Raw genomic sequence first — 25,064 nt, 5'->3', positions numbered from 1 at the left:
GTGCACGAAACGAACCAGAATCGGGTCCAACACCTCGTTAATGTACCGTTTGGGTGGTCAAACGTTCGTCATTGCGGAGGAAGCACGAAAGAGCACGGAATTCAATGTTACTCCACATCATAACACCAGATGACAGACCAACGTGGCGATACAACTTGCAGATATCGCACAGCCTAGTGCCACGATGGTGTTAGATACAGATGTGGTCATACTGATGCTGCAGGCTTAAGCTGGATTCGTCTGAAAAGAGGATATCCTATCATTCGTCTCTGCGTGTGCAACTTTCGCTGCACCATTGTAGTTTCCCATACCTCGGGATACTGAGGGCTGTGTAACAATCTGTAGTGCTTGCGCCAGTGTGTGGGGTGTTGCTCTCCGTTTTGTCAGAACCATACACACAAACCATCTATTCTCGTGGCCCGTGGTATGGTGCGGTCAGTGCCACTGTATAATCCCTTCGTGGAGCCGTCGAGTCCATATAATCTGGACTTTGACCTATTCCGTCCAATACAGATATCAATGTCGCGAAAGGATAAACCACACTTGCGATACACCATTATTTGCCAGCGATCAAACGCCGAAACCTTTTGGAAAGACTGCTGCCTTCGACGACGAGGCATCTTTTGATTGTATGCACAAATTCGCGTCACACCAGCTTTTGTGTACAACTGAACTGTGCCTCTGTGCCCGGCCTCCGTTTGCTGTTACTGGATAACGTACCCGAAACCATTGGTGCTTCACAGCGTTGCCGTGCTAATCAATTGTTTATCTTTTCATTCTCAACATACACTGCATATTCAGACTTTTTACGATACCTACTTCTTCGTGGAGCACATTTAATGGGGAGCAGTGTATTTTAAGAATGTTAAAGAGGCATGTGTTGGCAATGTTGTTAGTCAATACTGGCAAGTATGCTTTAGCTTCTCTGCGGATATATACAGGTATTTTAAGTTTCACCTTTGAAAACATGGAAGACGCAGTTAATTCTCAAAGAACTAGTCTTTTCTTTGTGCGAAAGGAAATGTGAAAACATTTGAAACTGTTTAACAATTGCAAGGGTGTTTATTGAGTCTGGAAAATCTAAACGTGCGGTTTATCGTTGGATTGTTCGATTTGAATCGGATAAAACATCGTAAGAAGACTATAAACCAAACAACGCTAACATAGCAGCTATTGCAGGTAGATAGACGAATAGTTATTATCGAGGTAGTACACGAGACATTGGTACTGTATGTGGTAAGTTCATCAGATGCTGCACAATCACCTGTGCGTCAGCAAACTTCCAACCCCGTCCTTGAGACCATAACAGGAACTGCATACTTGTTGTTATCAACTTCAAGAGCTGTTAGCTCGTTATGAGACGTATTCTGTGGGTGAAGAATAACAAATTACAAAATATGGGTCTCGTACATTAATCTAGAATTCAAAAGTCAGTCTGAAAATGGCGCAGCCATGAAGAAAGATCTTACAGCAAATTCTGTTTCTTCTATTACTAAACCAATAATTATGATATTCTATTATTATTATAGATTAAACCTGTTGGATTGCATGCCAAAAGAATTCACAATTAACGCAAAATATTATTCTAACTTCCTGTTCGGTCCATTTGACAAATGCTTAACAAATACATGAAATAAAAACAAGAATAGGAATGTTGAAAGCGTGGAGTGCACTTAGCGCCCGTAGATTTAGCGCCCACATATAATATCGTATACTTAGCGCCCAGAAAATATTTGATGCTTATCAGTGTGCTAGGGTTGACCAAAGAGAGAACTAGTTTATATGTATAAACGTAGTTTCGTACTCAAATCATCTATCCCATCCCCTCTCTTTTGACGACTAAAGAACAAAAATTTTTCACTTGAAAGATCCTGCCTAAGGGGTTTTAAAACTTCCTACACAATTGTCATATCACTTTTAAAACCCCTTAGGCAAGTTGAAAGAAATGTGTTCTTTTCTTCCTCTTCTGTTCATCACCGTCAGCTCTAACACTCTGACTTTTTATGTACATCTGTAATTACGTACAATTTAACTACGACTTAAGAGCATTACCATATCACCTATGAGATTTTCATATATGGATGTGAATTCATGTGCCAGTGTTATTTTAAAATTTATATAGTTTTAAATAATAATAATTACACGCACCTTAATGCAAATACTACTGCATGGAAAACAGCAATTATTTATGCACATTGCATAACTTCATTTCCTATCGTAAATACAGGGTGTCAAAAAATTCAAATGCCAAAATTTGCTGGGTAATTCTTTATATCAAATGAAAATAAAACGTTCTAATGAACATGTGTCAAGTGTTATAAGCCGCCTTAAACGCAATCAATCACATGTTAAACCCTAGTTTAAAAATAATGGAACATATCGTAAGTAGTTAAAGAAATTCGGCAAGAACTAGTATTTCCTCTATCTAAATATCCATACAAGGATACACTTTTAACCCTAGGACCACGGGTGGCGATTAGGGGGGCAAAGGGGGACAGTTGCCCCTCCACTTTTTGAAATGACCCATTAATGTATATAGTTTCATTTGGAAATATAAAGTTTTGTATGTATTATAGGTTCATAGAATACAAATGGTGCCATAAAATATTTGCCGTTCCATGAGTACGTATTGGTTATCTTTCCGTGAAGTTAAGAAAGCTACAGAAATTGCGTTTTAAAAATGCCACTAAAAATGGCCCAAAAATTAAGCTGTTGGAGCGAGACAATTCGAGCGTACTTTCATTTCATCTTACAAGGGCTCGATATGTTAGTAAGCCGCTCTGGATCTAATTAAGATATCATTTCGCAAGAAAAGAAGTCCTTCACAAGTTATTCTTTAATTGCACAAAAATTGACAGTTCCTAAAACAGTTTTCTTGAAAAATTTACGGTTCTTTTCTTCTTTCTTATAGTAAGGAATATTTTGATTTGATTTTTTTCAGTTTAACATCCTGTTCAGCAGCGAAGCTATATGAGACGTGAACTTAATGATTAACGTAGAGTCCGAACCACGTGAGCTCCCTCCGGGAATTGAACCCAGGTCTCTCACGTCAAAGGTGCGTACGTTAACCGCTTAGCCACGAAGGAGCTCAGTAAGGAATATATAATTTTGCAGTGTAATATACGAGTTTAGGGGTGTACATATACAGTTTTGTTATACAATTAAATTTAGTAAATTCAACATAATTCTAGGTTTTAGGATTATTTTGTATAACTGGAATGTGGAGTGACTAAGTATTGTTGAGTTTTGATGTATTCCAAGAAAATGAAAACTGTATCTAATGGCAGCGAACATGTTTCGAGAAGCTGCAAAAATATTTCTTTGAATGTCGTAGCATATGCTTGTAGTATTCACTGTCTTTCTAAGAGTAATAACACATATAATAACATGCGTGGAATTAAAAAATATAAGTTGTTCATTAATTTCCAGTTTCAATATAACTTTTGCAGAACAAGCCTTATTATCCATTACTATGATTATTTGATTAATATTATCCTTTCTATTTATTTGTTTTGCAAATTTGTTATTAAATAGGTCCCTAATCTGATCACACAATTTTCCAGACAGAATTTTAAGATGCATGATTTTATGATTTTTTGATTTCATGAGCAAGGAATCAGATCTCTTCTTACACCTTCGTTGTATAAGAGTACAAAGAGTTAGTATCTTGTGTTGCTCTTGTCAATTTACGTAACAAAATATGAAACAAGATATACGGTATTTTAACTGAAAAAGATAGTTATACAGTTATACAGCCTTTAGTCTATATAACAGCCTCCTAATAGTTATACAGCCTTTAGTCTAACAAAGTGTTACAAGCAACCAGGAAAAGTAACATTGACATACAAATACTGTATTCAGATCATGTCTTGCCTCCCCACTTTTAACGTCCAACCGCCGCCACTGCCTAGGACTACCAGGTGGGTCCATTGCACTCGTACGCATACTTTCTTTAATAATTACTAAGGCTTAGTAAGTATTGAAATTCTATGACATTTCCCTGGTTGTGTTCTTGTATTATGTTATTTAAGTATTTTTTTTTTCATTTCCGTGAGTTAAGTGATAGTTTTTAAAATTTATAGCATTGGGTGCCGAGTGGGTCCGTTAAACTCGAGCCTTAATGAAGAAATATGAGGATAGATTCAGAATAGATTGAGATTGTGGTTCGTAGCGGAGTGAACGTTCTGATAATCTTCTAACTGTCCCAATGAAGTCAGATGTAACATATTGCAACTTTATGTGTTATTATTTAGTTTGATTGATTTAATTATTTGCAATTTTGCTTATTTTAGTAGCAGCTTTTCTTTATTTATTCACTTATATAAGTCCATTGTCAGAAGCATAATAGTTGCTTTTGTCTGTCAAACTGTATTAATTTTTCCATTGTATGCAGTTGCGTATCCAGGGGGAGTTTCCCGGGATATGAACTCCCAAGAACCAAAATTTTAAAAAGTTGCTAGAATAAAATCTAAATTTGTGCTTTCAGTCTCCACATTAACCCTACGTGCACCAAGGGGTTGCGCGTAACATCGTGCACCAAGGGAGGGTTAAAAATGTCCACCACATAAATTGTAATTATCTGTCCAAGAAAATGTAATTTTCTACTCTATTTTGTACTAAACGTACACTAAGACAACTAAAGGCCACGAACAGAACTATTATTATGTATGTTAACATTTTTATTTGTTATTCTCATAATATATTTTAAAAGCAAAGAAATGCTATTATCATATTTTCCTAATTACAAGAATAAGGATGTGGTAGTACAAACATAAGTTATTTTCATTGTCGAAAGCTACAGAGTAAACGTAATTTTATTATATTACCTGCCTTAAATCATTGTCGGTTACTTTGAATCAATAATATTGCATTTACAAGCGAGGCATGTGTTGGTTTTTTTCACTATGTTTTCCACAAACAAAGGCTTCATATTTTGAGCATACAATTGTTATTTTTGCAAGTTTCTTCAATTGAATGCTTTTCGGTTTGGCTTCTTTGCAACAAAGAACTCATCTTCCTCTTCGTGTCTTTGGATCTTTCAGTTCCGTAACACTTTTCGTGACTGTGTGTCCCAAAACATATTCTATTGCTGCAACAACGTGATTCTGGAGACCAATTGAATCCTTAGCCCTTTCCTTCACAGTTTCTTTGATAAGTTCCGTGCCGAATTGTTGGAGGAAACTATACCGTTTGTTATATTTTTGTATGCCACCCTGGATTAGTCAACACGTAAATAGTATATGAATTCATACAAATGATATCCAACAACGAAAGAAACACATATAATGGCCATCTTTGGGTGTTCCTTTTCATGGTATACTTCCTGGCCATTTGGTCAATGGAGTCGCTCCGTCTTTGGTCTAGTTATAAAACAGTATTATAAAACAGTAAAACAATATCGGACTTATTTTTTATGACTTTCATCGCATTTTGTATCCGCATGCTGTGTCGAGAGCATGACTAGTACTTTCTTCGGTTTTTCCCGAACAATGTACGACACAATTGTGACTGGTGTATTACCAGAAGCAGGATCCGTAAATGCAAATATGTTGGAGTATAATTCTCTGTCTTTAGTGAACTTCAATTCTTCTGGAATGTGCTTTCTATTGCACTGAAGCGTTCCAACTAGAGTGAGATTATAGTCTCTGTACAATTCTTTGGCATGCTCTACAGATGTGCCAGTTGTCACATTGCGTCCTGTATTTACAATAGGAACAACAAGTCGTTTCACTATTTCTTTAGGGCCCCTTGATTGGGGGATCGATCCTTCTACTTTGCCGACATAAACTTACATATTGAGGACATAACGCTGTTCATAGTCTGCTAACATTCTTATCAATATCCCATACTTTTTGGGCTCAAATTGTTGTCTTATTTACACCCATCAAAATCAAAATTCCAATCAAAAGCCGTAGAGCTTACGTTGAATAGGGTTTAGTATCAAAATTTTAAAATTAGCTTGATATAACTTCTTGTACATTATGGTGACACGCTACACCAAGGGTGGGTACTTTATGTCCACCACGAAAGCTTTTTTAAAAAGATAGGTTAATTTTCAGAAATTGAAAACACTGAAAAGCAGAAAGTACAGTTTACATTAGTTTTTACACAAAACCTGAGTTATGGTGTGATACTAACGAAATATCCATAAAAATTGTCATTTTTGGAAAGGGTGGACATTTTTTAACACCCCTTGGTGCACGTAGGGTTAACAAAAAAGTTTTCCGGAGTAGGACACTGACCCCCCCCCCGAATAGAAATCCTGGCTTTGCCACTGATTGTATGTAAAGTTTTGTTTATTGTTAGTGTGTTTTGATCATTGCACGTGGTAGACAAACAGATCACTAACAATACACGTCACTATTGATGGTAGAGGAGGAATATTTTTGGTAAACCAATAAACAATGAAGAAATTGATTCCCGACAGACGATAAGATATTAGCAGACTTATATACAAATGCAACTGAAGTTTCTTGTTCAGGTACCGATATTGAAATGAGACGTTGAGTAGTTTTCTTATCCAGAGGATTGGTTAGAAGTTTGAAGCGTAGCACCTATAGCTAATACAAAAGCACGTGCTAATGCAAAAAGCAAAACTCCGGAGAAAAGCGATCCTACATGGGCAGCCTTATGTTTTGATGACAACATCGGCGCTATTAGAATACCTGATGATGAACTGTTCCTAATTTGTGAAGTTGCAGATTCTTCACACACACTGCAATATAATTTTATTCTTACATATAATACGACTGTAGACGAACAATTTCTCATTTTTTGGGTGCGCTGTCTCTTTTGACAATATATACCCAGTAAGATCACCCATTCAAAACACAATGCACAACTATCCTGAAGTGGTCACTTCTAGAGCGGAGGAAAAACTCAAAGTTATCATATATTACAACACAACAAAATCACACGTTCACACTAACAATCATATGGGTCGCTGTTAGATTACAAAACAATGAACAAAATGGCCTATGACAGTATTTTACATAACTGATGTAAGTGGACTCAACACTTATGGTATTGTGTCATCAAAGCGTAATTTCAAACGAGAAACAGACATTAAAAAGGTTTGAAATGCCGTAAATTCTTCATTTCGTCTGGTTAGCAGTTCGCCAACGTTGAGAAAAAATCACGGAGAATGGAAGCTTCCCTGCATACTGAAGAGGAACAGTCTAAGAAATTCTCTCCAGCAAAGAGGGAGCACAAAACAACAACTTTCTGCCGCAAATGCAAGCTACATGAATGTACTGACATGTAACATTTTGGAAGTGTAACACTCCGACTTTGATAAAATTTGGCAGGTAGATATTACACATGAAATAAACGAATACGTGTTTTTTCTTTTCTGGGGAAAACTGTTTTAAGGGTAAAAGCCTCCACCAAAAATTTGGAGAAATTTGAGGTCCGAAAGACAAGAAGAAGTTAGCCGGAGTGAATGAAATTGTGCGCAGATATTATAAACGTTAAATGATGGAATATGTGGAAAATGGTTGGGTGGGGCACAGACCCCTTCAAACCTTTGATCTCGAAATATCAAAAGCGCTAATAACAGTACGTCAAAAATGCCTACTGGACATGGAGAATTGCAACGAAACTATGTTTACATTTCATCACGACTTATCAAAGTGCTAATTAGTGTAGTGAAAAGTACCTAAAAAGACATGGAGAATTGTAAAACAATTACCTGTGACTAATTAATTTTTAAATTTTGTTACGCAGAAATAAGTTTTCTTCTTGCAAATTTCAATATTATACTTCTGAATAGTGTTTTACTTCATAATAAAACCTCCCTTTTGCAAAAATAAAAAAAAAATAAAAAAAATAAAAAAATAAATACTACTACTACTACTACTACTACTACTACTACTACTACTACTACTACTACTACTACTACTACTACTAATAATAATAATAATAATAATAATAATAATAATAATAATAATAAATAAAAATAATAAATAAATAAATAGGTTTGTATTTAGTTTTATGTCCCATGGTTTTGCCAGGTAGGCTAAAGAAGACTTGAATTTACTGATTATAGTGGAATCCGAACCAATTTGGTCATTCAATGCTCTCCCACCAGGAATCGAATCTTGAACCTCATACGCCAAAGGCTTGCGTTCTTGCCACTAGACCAGCGAGGAGGGATAAAATAAGCATATATAGGAATATGTAAATTAAACTCACAACCACACGTGGCTAGTGAGGGAAGTCGTAAGCCAAAGCGTTCCAGACAAGTCACACGAACACGAAGTACATACTGCAGCACTTGGGATTGGCGAATTTTTACAGGGAGAATGAGAAAGTCCGATTTCTATGGAATGGTGGACGGATTTGTTTTCCTTCTCTCTGACAAGGGTCAGAAGTGATGGATTACTTACAGCAAATCGTACCAGAAGAAACTGAAGAATTCCTAATTTATTTTGATCAACATTACGCATCAGGTAGTATCTGGAGAATGCGACTTTCATCTTACAGTGATCTTACGATTCAATTTCTTTGCTAGCCTCTTTTGTTTCCTCGTAACATACCCGTTCATATAGCAAAATTACAGAAAGAGACACGAACGAGTAAATTGATAGAAGCTTCGAATTTGAAATTCCAAAAGGTTGAACCTGTCTATCCTTCCTTGTGGATGGACATTACAAAAGGATGAGGCCATGGTTTCAACTGCATCGAACAAGAGCAGCGATATGAATTACCGAAGAAGAGGGTAAAATGGAAGACGACTAGCCTTCAAAGGCACTTGTTCAACTTAGTGATGGATTATTCTCAAAGAAACACCATACTCGTTCAATATCTGATTGGAATTGATTACTGCATAAGGCTGTAACTTTAGGGTATAATGTGTACAATAAGGTTCGTAGAGCGATTAACTTATTGGTTCGTAAAGCAACGTTCTTTTTATTATAGAACGTTACGTTGTTTTTCAGTGCTTGTAGTGTATGATATCAATTGCTTAACTATATAGATTTATATTACGCATAAAGCTGTGAAATATGTATCAGACTTAATGCGGATAGCTTGTTAGATTTTTTTTCTGAAACTGTGTAATACCATATGATAATATGACTTTTTTTCTTTTTTAGTATCAAACCCGATGTTGTTATATAGTCAGAGTTACCATATGACAGATTTTTACCGGGACAGTCCCGGTTTGGAAGCTCTTGAAATCAAATGAAATCTTTGGATTTTACATCCCACGATTAAGGAGATAGGAGTAGGATAGAGGAGACGGTGATTGTGAGAATGAATGAAATGGTGTAATGAAGAAAGTGAGAGAAAACGAGAGAGCTCCGAGTTTATCCATGCACGCAGCGTCTGACTACCACAAAGCCCATTTGACGCAAGATGAGATAAAACCAGGGATCCTATGAACCAAATGTGAGTGTTTCTACCACTGAACCACCTTGACCTCCATGAAGACTCTTATCCCGGTGTTTCGCCAGTTTACATTTTGTCCCGGTTCTCAGTCGTGAGAATATGTACACCGTTTTTTGTATGCCTTATCCTCATTGCGGTATTCTAGATTACGTCTGTTTTACATAGTTTTCACATTAAAAGCTAAATATGTAACCTTAGTTTATAGTACATTTAAATATTGTAGAGCATTGCATACCACGGAGTACAGTTACATACATGCATACAGTACATGCACACACACACACACACACACACACACACATATATATATATATATATATATATATATATATATATATATATATATATATATATATATATATATATATATATATATATATATATATAACTACGTTTCTGCGTTTCACCCTTTCCCCCGGAGGTTATGATTCATTGAAGCGTCATAATCAGTGCTATTGGCTGGTCTCTCTGTCTCTCTCTCCCTCTTCATAACAGTTTTACTTAGTGGACGCTAAGTACACTGAACATGGATGTAAGAAAATAACAGAATTAACGACCTGTGGAAAGAGTGGTAAAATGAACTGGACATCCCTGATTGTGAGATAAAATCAATATAAAATTCCTTCTGTGAGCCAGAAACACTGGGCGCTAAGTCTACGGGCGCTACATGCACGGAACCGTTGAAAGAAGCTCTTAGGAGGAAGAAAAGTTTACTTTAGGGTTGCCAACTCTGGAAAATAAAAAACCGGCACCCCTTCAAAATTCCCAATGATATAGGTCTAAGTGTGAACCATCCCTATTGGGATCCATTCATGAGAAGGAAATGTACTATCATGAACAAAAGTGCATTAGCACCTGTATTCTGCATATCCTTAGTACATTTACTAATAAGTGTAATAGATAGATTGTGCTATAAATGAGAAACTGAAATCGGCACTGATCATTTTCACTATCACTTCTTTAAAATTATCGAAACAGATGAACTAAAGGATAATCTTTATGTGACAATTTTGGATTTGAAAAATGAAATTTATTCTTTAAACTTTCACTTCAACTACAAGAAATTGTTTTAAGAAATTCTTCTTCATTCTCAATAAATGTAACTCTAAAATTCCTTACAAGTAAATTCCAAAATTTCGCTGATACAGTCCATGCCATCTCTTTAAAATTGTCTAAACAGATGAACAAAATATATTAATCGTTGATAGGTGTTGAAAGGTGACATTTTCTGATTTACAGAATGCAAGTTATTACTTTTTTTAATCTATACTTCGAACTACATGAAATTGCTTCGAACTAGATACAAATTTGAAAAAAAAAAAAACGGTCATAAAGGGGTTGGTAAGAAGTTTGTACCGGTCACCGGCTTTAATCAAAATAACAACAATATATCCGGCCAGACCGGTGAAAAACCGGCCAGTTGGCAACCCTAGTCTATTTTGTGCAGCTCAAACAATAAAGAATTGAGTAAAAGACTTATGAAATGCCTTGTGTGGATGCAAGAGAGATCAGAAACGATTGAAAGTTTTCGAAATGTGGCTGTGGAGAAGAATGAAAAAATTAGCTGGGTCGAGCTGAAAACGAATGAGAGAGTATGTTACAAATAGTAGGGGAGAAAATAATAATTTTAGATATTATTAAAAGAGAAAGAGAAACTGGTTGGGGCGTTGGCTAAGAAGGAACTGTATCATGAGGAACGTGTTAGAGGGTGTGGTGGCAGGAAAGAGAGGGAGAGGACGAATGAGCTACAATTGATGGGCGGGCGGTCAAAAGAGAAAAATCGTGTGTGAAGACGAAGATGTTAGCTGAAGACTATGGAGCATGGAAGCTTCTGAGTTGAGGCAAATGACCTGCCAATAATAGCGAAATACTTAAGATGATCCTCCTGAAGTGCACTCCTTTGATTAGAGGGAGGAGCGAAATCCTAATAATGTATGATAATGAAGAAATGAGGACTCGTTTTCGCTTATGATCAACTGAGTTGCACAATGAATGAGCCTTAAACAGACCATGTGACAGTCATGACGGCTAAAACAAAGTAAAGATACCCACAAAATGGCTGTCTTCCCAGAACATGAACCAGCTAGTATCTGTTTCTTCTGTTAAATTATCAATCGTAAAATAACCTATATATTTCCATGGAATCGTTTTCGACCCACTATACGTATCTACCCACGGGGTCGAAAGCGGCCCAGAGTATCAGTCACGATATTCGCGGGGAATCGATTTCGACCCACTCACATAGAGATGCACTTATTAGAAATATCAAACTATTTTCACCATTTTAGCAATTATTGACACTAACTAATTAATATTTATAAATATCACCGAAATCCGTGACGAAAAATAATTCGGGTTAACATGTTCGATCCACCCGTAGCTTCTTGTAGTTTGGTACTGTTTTGAAACACATGAAGACATCAAGGACATAAAGAAATATTTACAACCCGTGTTACACAACCAATATTGTTCGTAGTACTATATTTCCATTTACTCTGGTCATTACATGATCTGATCTGGGAAATCTCTCTGTTATGCTAATTAATGTCTTCCTAAAATATATGTTCGTTACCTCAGTCTTATTCTCAGTATTTCCTCTTGAACAAATTAATGGTTTGGAATTCATGTCCAAACAGACAGGTTGAAAATTTCCAATAAACTCAGTGTTACCAGACCAGTCAGTTGGAAAAGCAGGAGATTCGAAGATAAAAAACAGGAGAAAGCAGTAGACACATACGGTGGTAGCGTTTGAATGTAAATCCGGGGAGGAGACAATAAAATTTGCCATTATTAAGGGGACAGTAATCAAAACAAGCAGTCCAAAATTCATTTCCGATGAACTACATTGAGCAAATGAAAGGGAAAAGTTCCGATTGATATTAATATTATTTGATACACACATGTGTGAAGTAAAACGTAGTGAAAGAGCAAAGTGGAGTGGGAAAATGTTTTTCATGCACGTAGCGATAACGTAGCTATATGGTACAGTGACGTGATCGTAGCGTAAGACGATTTCTTGCTGACGATCGTGGAGAAATGATCTAAGCCACTCTTCCAACCCAAGTCCCAATCTAAACAACACTTACTTGTAGTAATACGCTAACCATAATGCATATAGAAGATGACGTACAGTTGTATTCTTTGGATTCATATTATATTCAGTAAAGCTCTATAGCTATATGCTTTACAGAGCTTTGTGTATTATAACAGAGAAATTTCATCTTTATATGTGAGGAAGCATTGAAAATTCATTATTATTAATAATATATTTCTTCAACTTCTCGATGTAAGGAAAAAGCAGGAGATTGTTCACTTTTCATTTTCTTTCGCAGTAGATCAGTAGAAAGTAGAAAAAGCAGGAGATCTCCTGCAAAATCAGTAGATCTGGCAACACTGAATAAGCTTCCAATTCGTTGCATAGATCGTTATCAGTACTTTTATCTTTAAAATATTCCTGTTTTTTTGTCCTTAATGATCGACGCGTTTCCTTTAATTGTCTCCTTCATGTCTTATCTTCGCTGGTTGTTTACTTCCTTTACTGCAAACGTCATCTTTTTACAAAACAAATCTTTCAGTTGTAAATGTTTCGAATATTGTTTCCTGTTATTATTATTTACAAACTACAGAAGAACATTTCTTTGTATTTTTCAAGTAGAAGAAATTTTTTATTTTATTTTTCGTCACTGTTGATGGAAGGTCTTCCAGTATTCGCATTACATGTATTATTACTAGTGGTGGGCACAAAAACCGGTTTTTTCGGTTTTAAGAAAAACCGGTTATCGGTTTTCTACAAAACCGGTTCGGTTTTTCACCTGATCCGGTTTCGGTTTTCTTCAAAACCGATTCCGGTTTTTTCCCAAAATTTGTTCTATTTCTGACCAGAATGGTGTTTCGTTGTTCTCCGGAAATCGAATTCATTTCCACAGAAATAGTTTTATGTGTTTTCGAAAAGTTTTCACCGAAACCGGTTTTGGAGAAAACCGAAATGTCGGTTTTTTGGGTTTCGGTTTTTATAGAAACCGGTTTTCGGTTTTTATAAAAACCGGTTTTGCCCATCCCTAATTATTACCGAAACAATTTTCTTTACTTGTAAAAGTCTGCATGGGGAAAAATGGATTTTTTAGAGAATTTTGAGAGAAATTTCCCCACAGCACCACATCCTTTGGAAATAATCGTGTCGGTATTAATAGCATGTGTGAAATATTGCTATGTTTGACAAAGAAAAAACAGAGATGCAACAATGTGCTTCGTAGAAAAGTAAAGTCAAGAAGTATTAAACTAAAGCAGTGATCCCCAAACTTCTTTGCCTGACACTCACCTTCATGAACTGCATATTTCACGCTCTCTCCCTCCTTATTGTACCGGTTTGACCCCTTTTGCAATTTCAGATGCAGGATTGAATTCTCAAATCTTCAATAATAATAATAATAATAATAATAATAATAATAATAATAATAATAATAATAATAATAATAATAATAATAATAATAATAATAATAATAATAATATAATAATAATAATAATAATAATAATAATAATAATAATAATAATAATAATAATAATAATAATTTTCATCAGTTTATTTCTAGGAAAACGTCTGTATACCATTTAGTGTATTATTATTTTTCACCAGTTATATTCTTAATGGGACCACAGTTCTTATTCAATAGTTGTTTTTTGTTTGTAGGGTACTAAATTTAACACCTTTTTGTTACAACATTCGTAATTACGAGTGTAGGTCATTTCTGTCAGTATTGCGCATCTCCAGGTTCCAGATCATTGAGCTAAAGTGTTACATTTACTTTTGGCATTAAATACAGGGTGAGGCAAAAATCCAGTACCACCCTTTTATTTTTGAAACGGCTTGAGGAAAGATGACGAAATTTTGAATATGGGTAATTAGGGTGGGGCGCACCAGATAGTGCCATTTGGCATCACGACGCCCATCTTGAGGTCCGCCATTTTGAGTTCAGGTCCAATATTTTAAATAGTAAGGGGACATGCGATTTTAGGCTAGAATTTCACCAGAAATACGAATCTGAAGTTATTCTTCACCTAAGTTTAATTAGTAATGAAATTTTGTGAGGTAAACATATTGCATGTGGGATCATACAAGATCATACTCAATGTTTTCCCCGTTGTGTGCAACACATAAGACGACGTGTTTTTTTTTTTTCAGTTCTGATGGACACATAATAACACTTCCGGCGTTACAGAGTCATAATCGTGCCTGATTCGTTCTTCGATCAGTGATTTTTTTTTTTTTTTTTTTGCTAAACAAGTGCTTTGAGATAGCCCCACAAATAAAAGTATAAGGGTGTCAGCTCGGGCGAACGGGGTGGCCATTCAATTGACTCTCGACGACAAATCCAGTCAGGGGCGGACCAAGGATTGGGCAACCCAGCCGACTGCCAGGGGCGTCAAAACGAACCTTAAAAAGTAAATTTTATAACTGGTTTTCTAAGGACTTTTTGGTTTATATTTCTGTAAAGTAGCGTCAACTACATCATCTTTTTCCATTCCACATGGAAGAAGAGAGTTTCATAGTACCAGGGGAATATCGACAAATGGAGACATGGTATGTACAAGAAAGAGTGGAGGGGAAGTTTGGTATTGCTTAAAGCGGGCCATGGTCTTTGTGAACTTTTCCCAGGCAATGAATGTTATTGGATTTTATATATGTTGCTCTTTTAAAGTGGTAGTTGAGGGGGAACAGTACATACAGCACTTACTTTTGATTTCTTAAAAACGACACCTCCTCTCCAAACTGTCGGCCTTTATTGAAAGTAGCCTAAGGGACAGGGACGTACGCAGGGGGTGGGTCCTGGGGATCCGGACCCCCCCGAAATTTCGACTTTTGTGTAAATTTAGTCTAATTTTAGGAATTTTAATATAAAAATACCCTCATATTGAGTTTGGATCTCTCCCGAAATAAATTTCTGGGTATGCTACAGCTAGGGGATGTTATTGTTTCGCTATGTACAGTTCTTGCCAAATCATTTATTTCAAGTGTCGACAGTACATAAATAATTATAATAAAAAACACAATGTAATTAATATCGTATGTATATTTTTAAATACTGCCTATATCATGTATTTGATCATTAATTTTTTTTAATGAAAAATGGGTTTAAAATATTAAAATCACTGTAATAAAATATAAAATATAGGCTAGGACTGGGGGGGGGGGCGCCAAAAAGTCACTTTACCCAGGTGAAAATTTTGCCTGGGTCCGTCCCTGAATCCAGTGGCCCAGGAATTGTGCATTCAATCACTCCTTCACACATAATGCATAGTGAAAAGGCGCACCATCTTGCTGAGAAAAGGGAGGGAAGACACCTTCTGGGTTCAGCAGTGATGGAAACTCAAGTTCTTGCAATATGTCAAAATATCTGTCCCTCTTTATGTTCTCATGGATGAAGAACAGCCCGATGATTTATAAATGTTCCATATCCCACACCATACCATATCCTTTCCGCATCAATTACCCTCGAGGCATCTGACCATTTTTGCCCCACCCCGTACTATTAATAATAATAATAATAATAATAATAATAATAATAATAATAATAATAATAATAATAATAATAATAATAATAATAATAATAATAATAATAACAGTCTTCTTTTCCACACGCTGATATTATAGTGTAGTACGCCCTTCTTTAACTCTAGTTAAGGATAAACTGTCCTATATTAGGTACATCTTAGTAGATTGTAGAAGCACCACAATGTAAACAAATGTAAAAGAATAGCGGGTACTGCTATTCAACGATGGCTGCAGAAGACTTACCCTTGTTCCAGGCTTCAAATCGATTTAAATTGAAAAATTCACATCATAAATACGAAAGTAAAGAAATGGCTAGAGAAATAGCAATTATTAGAACACTCAGAAAAAGGTGGCAGTAGGTTTACCTTTTGTATAAAAAAAGAAAAAAGAAGAAGAAAAGGAAAATAATGGTTAAAAAATCGTTTGACTTTGAACAATTCTCTAACCATCACATTGTGAGGAGTCCACCTGATGATGGACATTAATTAATAGCATGTTCGGTAATATCTGTGAACATCTCTTGTCTTCTGACATTTTCTAATAGTAGAAAATCTGAGAGACTCGTGCAAGACTATGACGAACATAAAATAATTTAATTTAATTTTGAAGAATCTAGTTATGCACTTGACCTCTATCATCTCTGAATTAGGGGTGTTCGATAAGGCTGAAGACCTATCAAACTTCGGGAGTGAAAATTTATCGAGTTGTCATCGGTTACTCGAAACCGTTCGAGTATCTGAAATTATCGAAGTTTCGGGTATTATCGAAATTTCGAGTATTATCGAAGTTTCGGGTATTATCGAAATTTCGAGTATTATCGAAGTTTCAGGTATTATCGAAATTTCGAGTATTATCGAAGTTTCGGGTATTATCAAAAGTAATGATGAACAGTTCGGTTCCTTCACCTCTCCAACGATTTCTTCTTGCAGCCAAACTAGTCAAACAACTTTTTTCATCTGATAAGTTATTGCAAAGTTGTATTTGTCGAAATCATAGGTAAAATTATTTTTATGCCTGCCCCGTTATTGGCGCAATCGGCAAAGTGACTATTAGTAGATTAATGGTGTCTTGGATTCCAATTCCATTCGGGTGATGCATGTTTTCTCTTCCTCTTTCTCTCTTCTGACAAACTGCTTAAACCTTGCACAGATCTGTGGGGAAAAAACTTTTCCTTCACTACATTGCTAAGGAGAGAAGTTATAAAATGAACATTCTGCATATATGTAATACAAATTATATACAACTATGATAATCTCGAATACATCGTTTCTTTCGAACACTCTGATAATCCCAAACTTTTCAAAATATTCAAGCGACTCGACAAATGCGATCATATTGATATATTTCTATATTTGCTGCTTTCAAACAATTCGAGATTCTCGAACAGTTCGAGTGTCTCGAAGTTGTCTAATGTTTCTTACATTTCGAGTGCCTCGAGCACTTCGAGAGTCCCGAACATTTCGGGAGTCTCGATCATTTCGAGAGTCTCAAACATTTCGGGAGTCTCAAACATTTCGGGAGTCTCGATCATTTTGAGAGTCTCAAACATTTTGGGAATCTCGAAAGTTCGATAATTCGATAAAATTAAAATTCTTTATCGATGAAACGGTTTTGAAATGTTATCGATTACTCGATTATCGGAACAGCCCTACTCTGAATGTGAAATATCTTTTATGTCATATGAATATCTATTATGTAGTGAATTGCTTGATTTCAGTGTAAAATCACTTGGTTTCTTATATTGTACTTATGGTTGTTTTGAGCTAAAATAAAGTGAAAGAAAGGACCCCTTGTATTTTATTTACAACCCCTTTTTCTTCCCAAACATAACCAGAAAGTAGAATAAACAAGGAAAAATGTCTGTTTCTCTCTCCGGCATCTATGTTGAAGGGAATCCTATTTTTCTTACTGGGAAATGTGGCATCTAAACCCTCGCAAGGCCCTGCACATAAATAATTTTCCGGCTTTTCCCATAACGATAGATCTGCAGTATGGCACAGGCTTGGAATTCTAGAGATATACCTTCCCGTCTTTAATTATCTCCATGACTCAGGGCATTTTAAATTATTGTCTACGTGATTTTGATTTTCAGACTTCGAATTACACACACATCGAAGTGGAAATCACTAGCATATTCAACAAACTTAAAAAGTTCGTTATTGAATTCTCTATGCCTGTGTGTCTGTCTGTCTGTCTGTTTTTTTTTTTTTTTTTTTTTTTTTTTGCGATTTTTTCAATTTTGAACCCTACATTCGATAGAGCATCAAAAAGTATCAGAGAAAGTGATTAAATTTTTCGCGTCACTCTTACCGTTCCCGCCAAAAATGGTCAATTTCCAGAGATTTAAGGAACCATATATCGGGAACCGTAAGTCATAGAGAGATCATATTGGTGTTGGTCAATATCTAAAAGGATGGTATATATTTTGGTACCAAATAGTAACCGGTGGCCATTGTCCAATTGGCCACTGGTTTGGCCAATGATCAATTGGCCAGTGGCCACCAATTAATATCGGTACCAAAATATTTGACATCCTCTTAGATATTGATTAACACCAGTATCATTTCTGTATGAGTTACCGTTCCCGTGATATCGGCCAAAAATGGCCAATTGCTAGATATTTAAGGAGCCATATCTCGGGAACCGTAAGTTACACAGATATTATATTGATGTTGATCCATACCTAAGAGAATGGTAAACATCTTGGTACCAAATTGTAACCGGTAGCTACTGATTAACTGTCTACTGGCCAATTGGCCACCGTTCCCCAGATATTGGCCAATAAAGTTCGAATTTCTAGACATTTAAGCATCCATATCTCGAGAATTATGTCATAGAGAGATGATATTTTGCTAATTTTTGCGCGAAAGAGAAGAAGGTGCGGATAAAAAGATTTACTTTTACATCTAGAGACAATGACAGTTATCCTTCCCGCTCCATCTCTCCGTTCTTTTTAAGTTAGTTCTGGCAATGCTCTTGGAGCATTCTCAACTGGTTTATATTTGTAAATACTGTAGATAGAAATTCCAATTTTCTAACGAAGATAGGTCTTTCGAGCAGCTGAAGCCGGATCATTTCTATATTGAAATAATTTGATCATGATTATCACTATCTATAGTACACATGTTAGAATTCTGAATCCTCTTATATAGAAGTTATTCTGGTAATTCTCTTTTAGGGAAGTAGAAGACATCGTCACTGAAAATCTGCAGAGGTGAAACGACTAGACTCGTCCGTTTATTGGGCACATTCATCGCGCCTTCGGCACAGATGATCCATGTTCTATTCCTGGGTGGAGCTCATGTGGTTCGGATTTCACATTAAACTGTAGGTTCACGTGTCATATACAGCCTCGGTGCTGAAAGGGACACCAAACTCCAAATCAACCAATCAATGAAGATGATGGTCGATGAAGAGACTAACTGGCATATCTTGACTTTTAGAATTTCACAGGGGAGCGATTTGAAATTTCTCGTTGAACTTCACACCATACTACTAATTTCAAGATGTGTTATTTTCAGAAAATTCATAACTTCGTTAATATAAGGAATACAGGCATGAAATTTTATGGTTGATAGAGGAGATTAAATAAGGATAGATGTTGGTCATATTTCAACTCTCGGTTTTTCGAGTTATGCCACTTCGCCCCTTTATGACATGTGACATATTTCTGCTTTCTGCTTCTGCAATAACTTATTACAGTATTATTTTACGTTCTTTTATCTCGTGTTACTTGATATTTTTTACCGTCTTTGATTCTCAGACCTAAACTTCTAAATCAGTTTACTTTGCTTTGCATAAGTAACAAGTTTAGGCGTAGGCCATTGCCTGACACCGTGACCTGGTAAATGGCTTAGTGCTGGCATCCCCATTAATCAATCCCTGTCAATCAAATTACCCATGCCGTTTTTTTTTTTTTTAACTTTTATGATTTGTCTTTACGTTATTACTAATCAGGGCCGTGCCGTGGAAAATCAGCGCCCGGGGCGAGAGTATACGACGGCGCTCCCCATACATATATTCCAAGCAATTTTTCCTATCTTTTTTTCTTTTTTCTCCCGAATTTTTCGCCCCTTTACTTCGGCTCCCGGCCCCACCGCTCGCCCCTCCCACGGCACGGCCCTGTTACTAATAACAGTGATAACAGCCACACACAATATTTATTTGTGCAGCAAACTCCAAGGTAGGATTCGAAGTACACTCATGTCCAAAATTATTGTCGCATATCTATAAATATGTTGTTGTAGGAATATAATTTGACAACGAATTCGCCCAGTATTTCTTGTAATGTTAGCATGTGTATAATCGGCAAAGACATGTATGTGGCAAATTTCAAGTCAAAAGAGCAGTATATAAGAACAATAAAACGAAAATAAAAACTTTCTTATCTATTTAGCAACATTTTGATTTACTCATTCTAATTTTCGTATTTATAATTCTTTTATTATGAAATTTAACACAAATATATATTTCGCGATTATATACGTAGTGTCAGTATTAAAAGTACCCTGCAAAATCATTATCAAATTATATTCTTACAAGAAAATAGTTATAGATATGCGACAATCATTTTGGACATGAGTGTACGTATTTTGTTACACAGAATCCAACTTTCAAAACCCTGGGAAGATTGACCATGTCATTTTTTTTTTTTTTTTTTATGGGCGAAAAATTTGAGCGATTTTGGATAGGGAAGACACAAGTTTTTGGATTCTGTGTAACAAAATACATCGAGTGCATAGCCTGAGACCCAGTGCCACACACAATATTTATTTGTGCAGCAAAGAACTTTATTTGTTTATTTATTGTGTGTAATTGTATTACGTGTATCCTCCCTATCCAAAATCATTCAAGTTTTTCTCCCATAACAAAAAATTGACACTGTCAATCGTCCTGGGATTTCGAAATTTGGATTCTATGTAGGCCTAACAAAATACATCAAATTCATATCCTGGGGTCCGATGCAGAGAACTTTTATTTATTTATTTATTCGTGGTTGTGTAATTGCAGAGAAAACTAAATACATGGAAGTGCGTCGGGATCGGAATACAGCAAATTATGGATGCATTAAAATATTAAATAATACTTTTGATAAAGTGGATAGTTTCAAGTATCTAGGATCAATATTAACAGAGGAAAATCATATTCACGGAGAAATTAAATCTCGACTAAAAGCAGGGAATTCGTGTTACTATTCGGTTCAAAATCTCTTGTGTCGCGAATTCTGTCGAGGAATTTGAAGCTTAAAATATACAAAACGATAATCATGCCTGTTGTTTTGTGTGGCTGCGAAACATGGTCGCTTACTCTGAGGGAAGAACATAGACTGAAAGTATTTGAGAACAAGATCCTGAGACGAATATACGGACCCAAGAGGAACGGGAATGGAGAATGGCGGAAACTTCATAAAGAGGAACTACATAATTTATATGGTTTACCCAACATTGTTAGGATCGTCAAGTCTAGGAGGCTTAGATGGGCGGGTCATGTAGCTAGAATGGAAGAAAGTAGAAACCCTTTCAAAGTCTTGACTGGAAGACCAATCGGAAAACGACCATTAGGAAGACCTAGGCGCAGATGGGAGGACAATATTAAGATGGATCTCGCAGAGATTGGAATACAAAGTAGAAACTGGATGCAGTTAGCTAAGGATAGAAGTCAGTGGAGAGCTTTTGTGAACGTGGCATTGAACCTCCGGGTTCCATAGGCCATAGAGTTAGTTAGTTAGTTAGTAATTGTTAATAATACTTTATGACAAGTAAATAGTAACATTGATTTACCCTGCATTTAATATATATATGTAAACCGAATTTTTAAACAGATATGTGAAATTGAATTCCGTTTGTGATCTGGAAATATACATAGAATTGCGTTCTCTACGTTAAAGAAACGTGAGTTCAACCTTACACTTTGAATGGTTCATGTCTTTGCCTTCCCTTTACACATTAATGCTTATTATTTGAAAATATGCAGTGTGTTGCGTGAAATATGCAAATAAATATCAGAGATGTTTAAAACTACTACAAATAATTTAATTGCGAACTATCTCCACATGAAAATTCATATTAAAGCATGTAAATAGTGAGATCTCGAGTTCAAATTATTTTACATCCAGTGCAGAAACCAACAATTTCTCCCCACAGCTCTCTACGTTCTCATCTGAACAGACACATAAAAAAGATTAATGTTAAACATGTCTCTTTATCCCAATTTGAACAGTTAAAAAAAAGGTACATTTTGAAAAGAAGTCTTTGGAGCCAACCCCTATGGAGAAAACATTCATATTAAAGCAATAATATGCGACTAAGCAAGCATAAAATATGAAGGCAACTCACGCGAACGCTGTTCAATCCTAGCTGATGTGGTTCGAGAGCACAGCACGGCACAGCAAGGGACCAATTCAACCCTGGTTCCTGAGACCTAGCTGTGTGGAAGATTATCTGCTCCTACACGTTCTTCTCACCTGGCTGAGCGTTTGACATGAATTGTGGAAGGGTCACCAGGAGGTCATTCAACAACAAAAGAGGAGGAGGAACACCGAAAAAAAAGGCAGGAAGATCTACCGCCAGACAAAATTTGCCTTTGCCTGCCTCAATCCGTCTCATGTTACACATAAAACATTTTTTTTTCTGTCCCACCGTTTTGGTATATGATCGGCTTGATGCTATGAACGAACGTATGGAGGAATAGCTCTTATCTGATAATACGCTTAAACATTTGTCATTGCTTTCTCTCGACTGAACGTGGCTGGAATAAAATTTCCATCACAGTCTGTTTGTCGAGAGAAGCTACATAAAGGGAAAAAGGAAGAAAGAAAGAGGCAGGTGTGATAAAAATGATGACATAATTGGACACTCGTGGAACACGTCTGTAAACATTCTCACAAAGAAGGGAAACTGCTGGAATCAGGGTGCAGGCAAACCTTGGTGAGCAGACAGATTTCAATTTACCATTCACCTTTCCTTACAGTATGCTCTTTCCGAAGTCCTTTCTTACCCGAAGAAATAATCATCTTCTTTTAGGCTTTCATCGCGAAATACAGAACATTCTTTACCAGAATATCGACAAGCAAATGAGTGAAAGAACAAAACTGCATATATATATATATATACAGGGTGGGCCATTTTAATTAATCCACGGAAATATCTGAAAAATGATAAAACATAGAAGAAATGTTTCAAGTACACGTTATATATTGCTAAGGGGGAAAACCAATTCCGCCAAAAGTACCCCTCCCCGCCCCCCGTAAATGGGGGTAACGGGGGTTAACTTTGAAATGTCAAATGGGAACATGGGTCGAGTAATACCTCGTTCGAAAGGTCTGGGAAAACTAAGTAACGCTGTACCAAAAGATATTCCATATTGTGCACCAGTTTCAAAATGGCCGCCATAATATGGTTCGGAAACTCCAGTACCCGTAGTGTGAAAACCATGGAAGGTAAATGAATTGAACAAAATTGAAATACGTAAATATCATAGGGCATATCGAACGGTGTGGTCCCTGTGATCCCAGTGGCCTCCCTAAAGGGGTCTTGGGGGCTAACTTCAAAATTTCAAATAGTAACATGAGTCGAGTGGTACCTCGTTCGATAAATCTTGCAAAATCTAACATATTGCAGGAGAAAACGATTGATGTGAAATGGCAGTGTTCTCAAAAGGCTGCCGAAATATAGTATCCGTGTCAGAGAAAAGGTTTAGTACCCGTAGTATGAAAGCGATTGGAGATAAATCAACAAAAGAAAAACTGGAGTAGCTAACTGACGTAAGGCACATCGAGAGGTGTTGTCGGGGTGACTCCAAGGGCCAACTGAAAGGTATCCGGGGCCAACTTGAAAATTTCAAATAGCAGCTTGAAGCGAGTAACATCACGTTACATAGACAAATTAATATCAAACAGCTTCTGTAAGAAAATTTTCGACATGAGACACCGTTTTCAAAATGATCGCAAAGACATGGTGACTGTGTCTACGAAAACGTCTAGTGCCCATAGTATGAATACGGTTAGACATAAATGAAAATAACGAAAATTAAATAGGAAAACCACGGAGGCGTTCCAAGGCTCGAGAATAATACAACAGAGATAAAAATATTAGAGTAAAATTGCCATAATGTATAGAGAGAAATCCAAGTCCTGCAAAATAATCTCTCCCTGTGCTCTGTATGTGAGTGGGGTGGAAAGTAAAGTGAAAGTTCAAACGAGAACTCTACTTTAATTCGTAAATTAAGGCTAACCTTACAAATAGGTATGGTGTGGTTGAAACATTTGTTTGTAAGGATGACGCTGTAGTGACTAAAAAAAGAGAAACTTTTATGCAATGCGTGCTGGTTATTCAGAAAGCATTTCGGGGATATACGTACACACCGTTTCGTCCCTCAAGCTCACAATATGACATGAATGCTAATAGTTAATCAAAATGTAACTGTGGCCATCCGCGTTAACTTAGTGCACCAATTCTCTATACATGAAGTCTGCCTTCCAAACAGCATTGGGTAGGTCAAGCGTACGCACGAACCGTTGTCCGGTCGGACATTGAAATTTTGAAGTTAGGCCACAAGACCCCTTTAGGGAAGCCACTGGGATCACAGGGATTACATCATTCGATATGCCCTACGATATTTACGTATTTCAATTTTGCTCCATTCATTTACCTTCCATGGTTTTCATACTACGGGTACTGGAGTTTCCGAACCATATCATGGCGGCCATTTTGAAACTGGTGCACAATATGAAACATCTTTTGGTACAGCGTTACTTAGTTTTCCCAGACCTTTCGAACGAGGTATTACTCGACCCATGTTCCCATTTGACATTTCAAAGTTAACCCCCGTTACCCCCATTTACGGGGGGCGGGGAGGGGTACTTTTGGCGGAATTGGTTTTCCCCCTTAGCAATATATAAGGTGTACTTGAAACATTTCTTCTATGTTTTATCATTTTTCAGATATTTCCGTGGATTAATTAAAATGGCCCACCCTGTATATATATATATATATATATATATATATATATATATATATATATATATATATATATATATATATATGAAAACAAATAAATACGTAAATGATATACGTAATATCTTTTTCGACTGATGGGGCCGCGGTGGCTCAGTGGTAGAGCGTTC

At 36.4% G+C, this 25,064-nt stretch overlaps 1 long non-coding RNA gene across 1 annotated transcript in view; it reads right to left on the bottom strand.

Moving 5' to 3' along the window:
* Positions 1-22,561, bottom strand: part of LOC145673503 (uncharacterized) — a 50,576-nt gene extending 28,015 nt beyond the window's left edge. The window contains exon 1 of the long non-coding RNA XR_014128776.1: positions 22,276-22,561. This is a non-coding gene — a long non-coding RNA (uncharacterized LOC145673503). The remainder of the gene's footprint in view (positions 1-22,275) is intronic.
* Positions 22,562-25,064: the final 2,503 nt, after the last annotated feature.

Source organism: Thermobia domestica, chromosome 16 (genome assembly GCF_964235325.1).
Source record: "Thermobia domestica chromosome 16, izTheDome1.hap1.1, whole genome shotgun sequence".
In the NCBI taxonomy this organism is placed as follows: domain Eukaryota; kingdom Metazoa; phylum Arthropoda; class Insecta; order Zygentoma; family Lepismatidae; genus Thermobia; species Thermobia domestica.
This window is presented reverse-complemented; position numbering and strand designations above follow the sequence as displayed.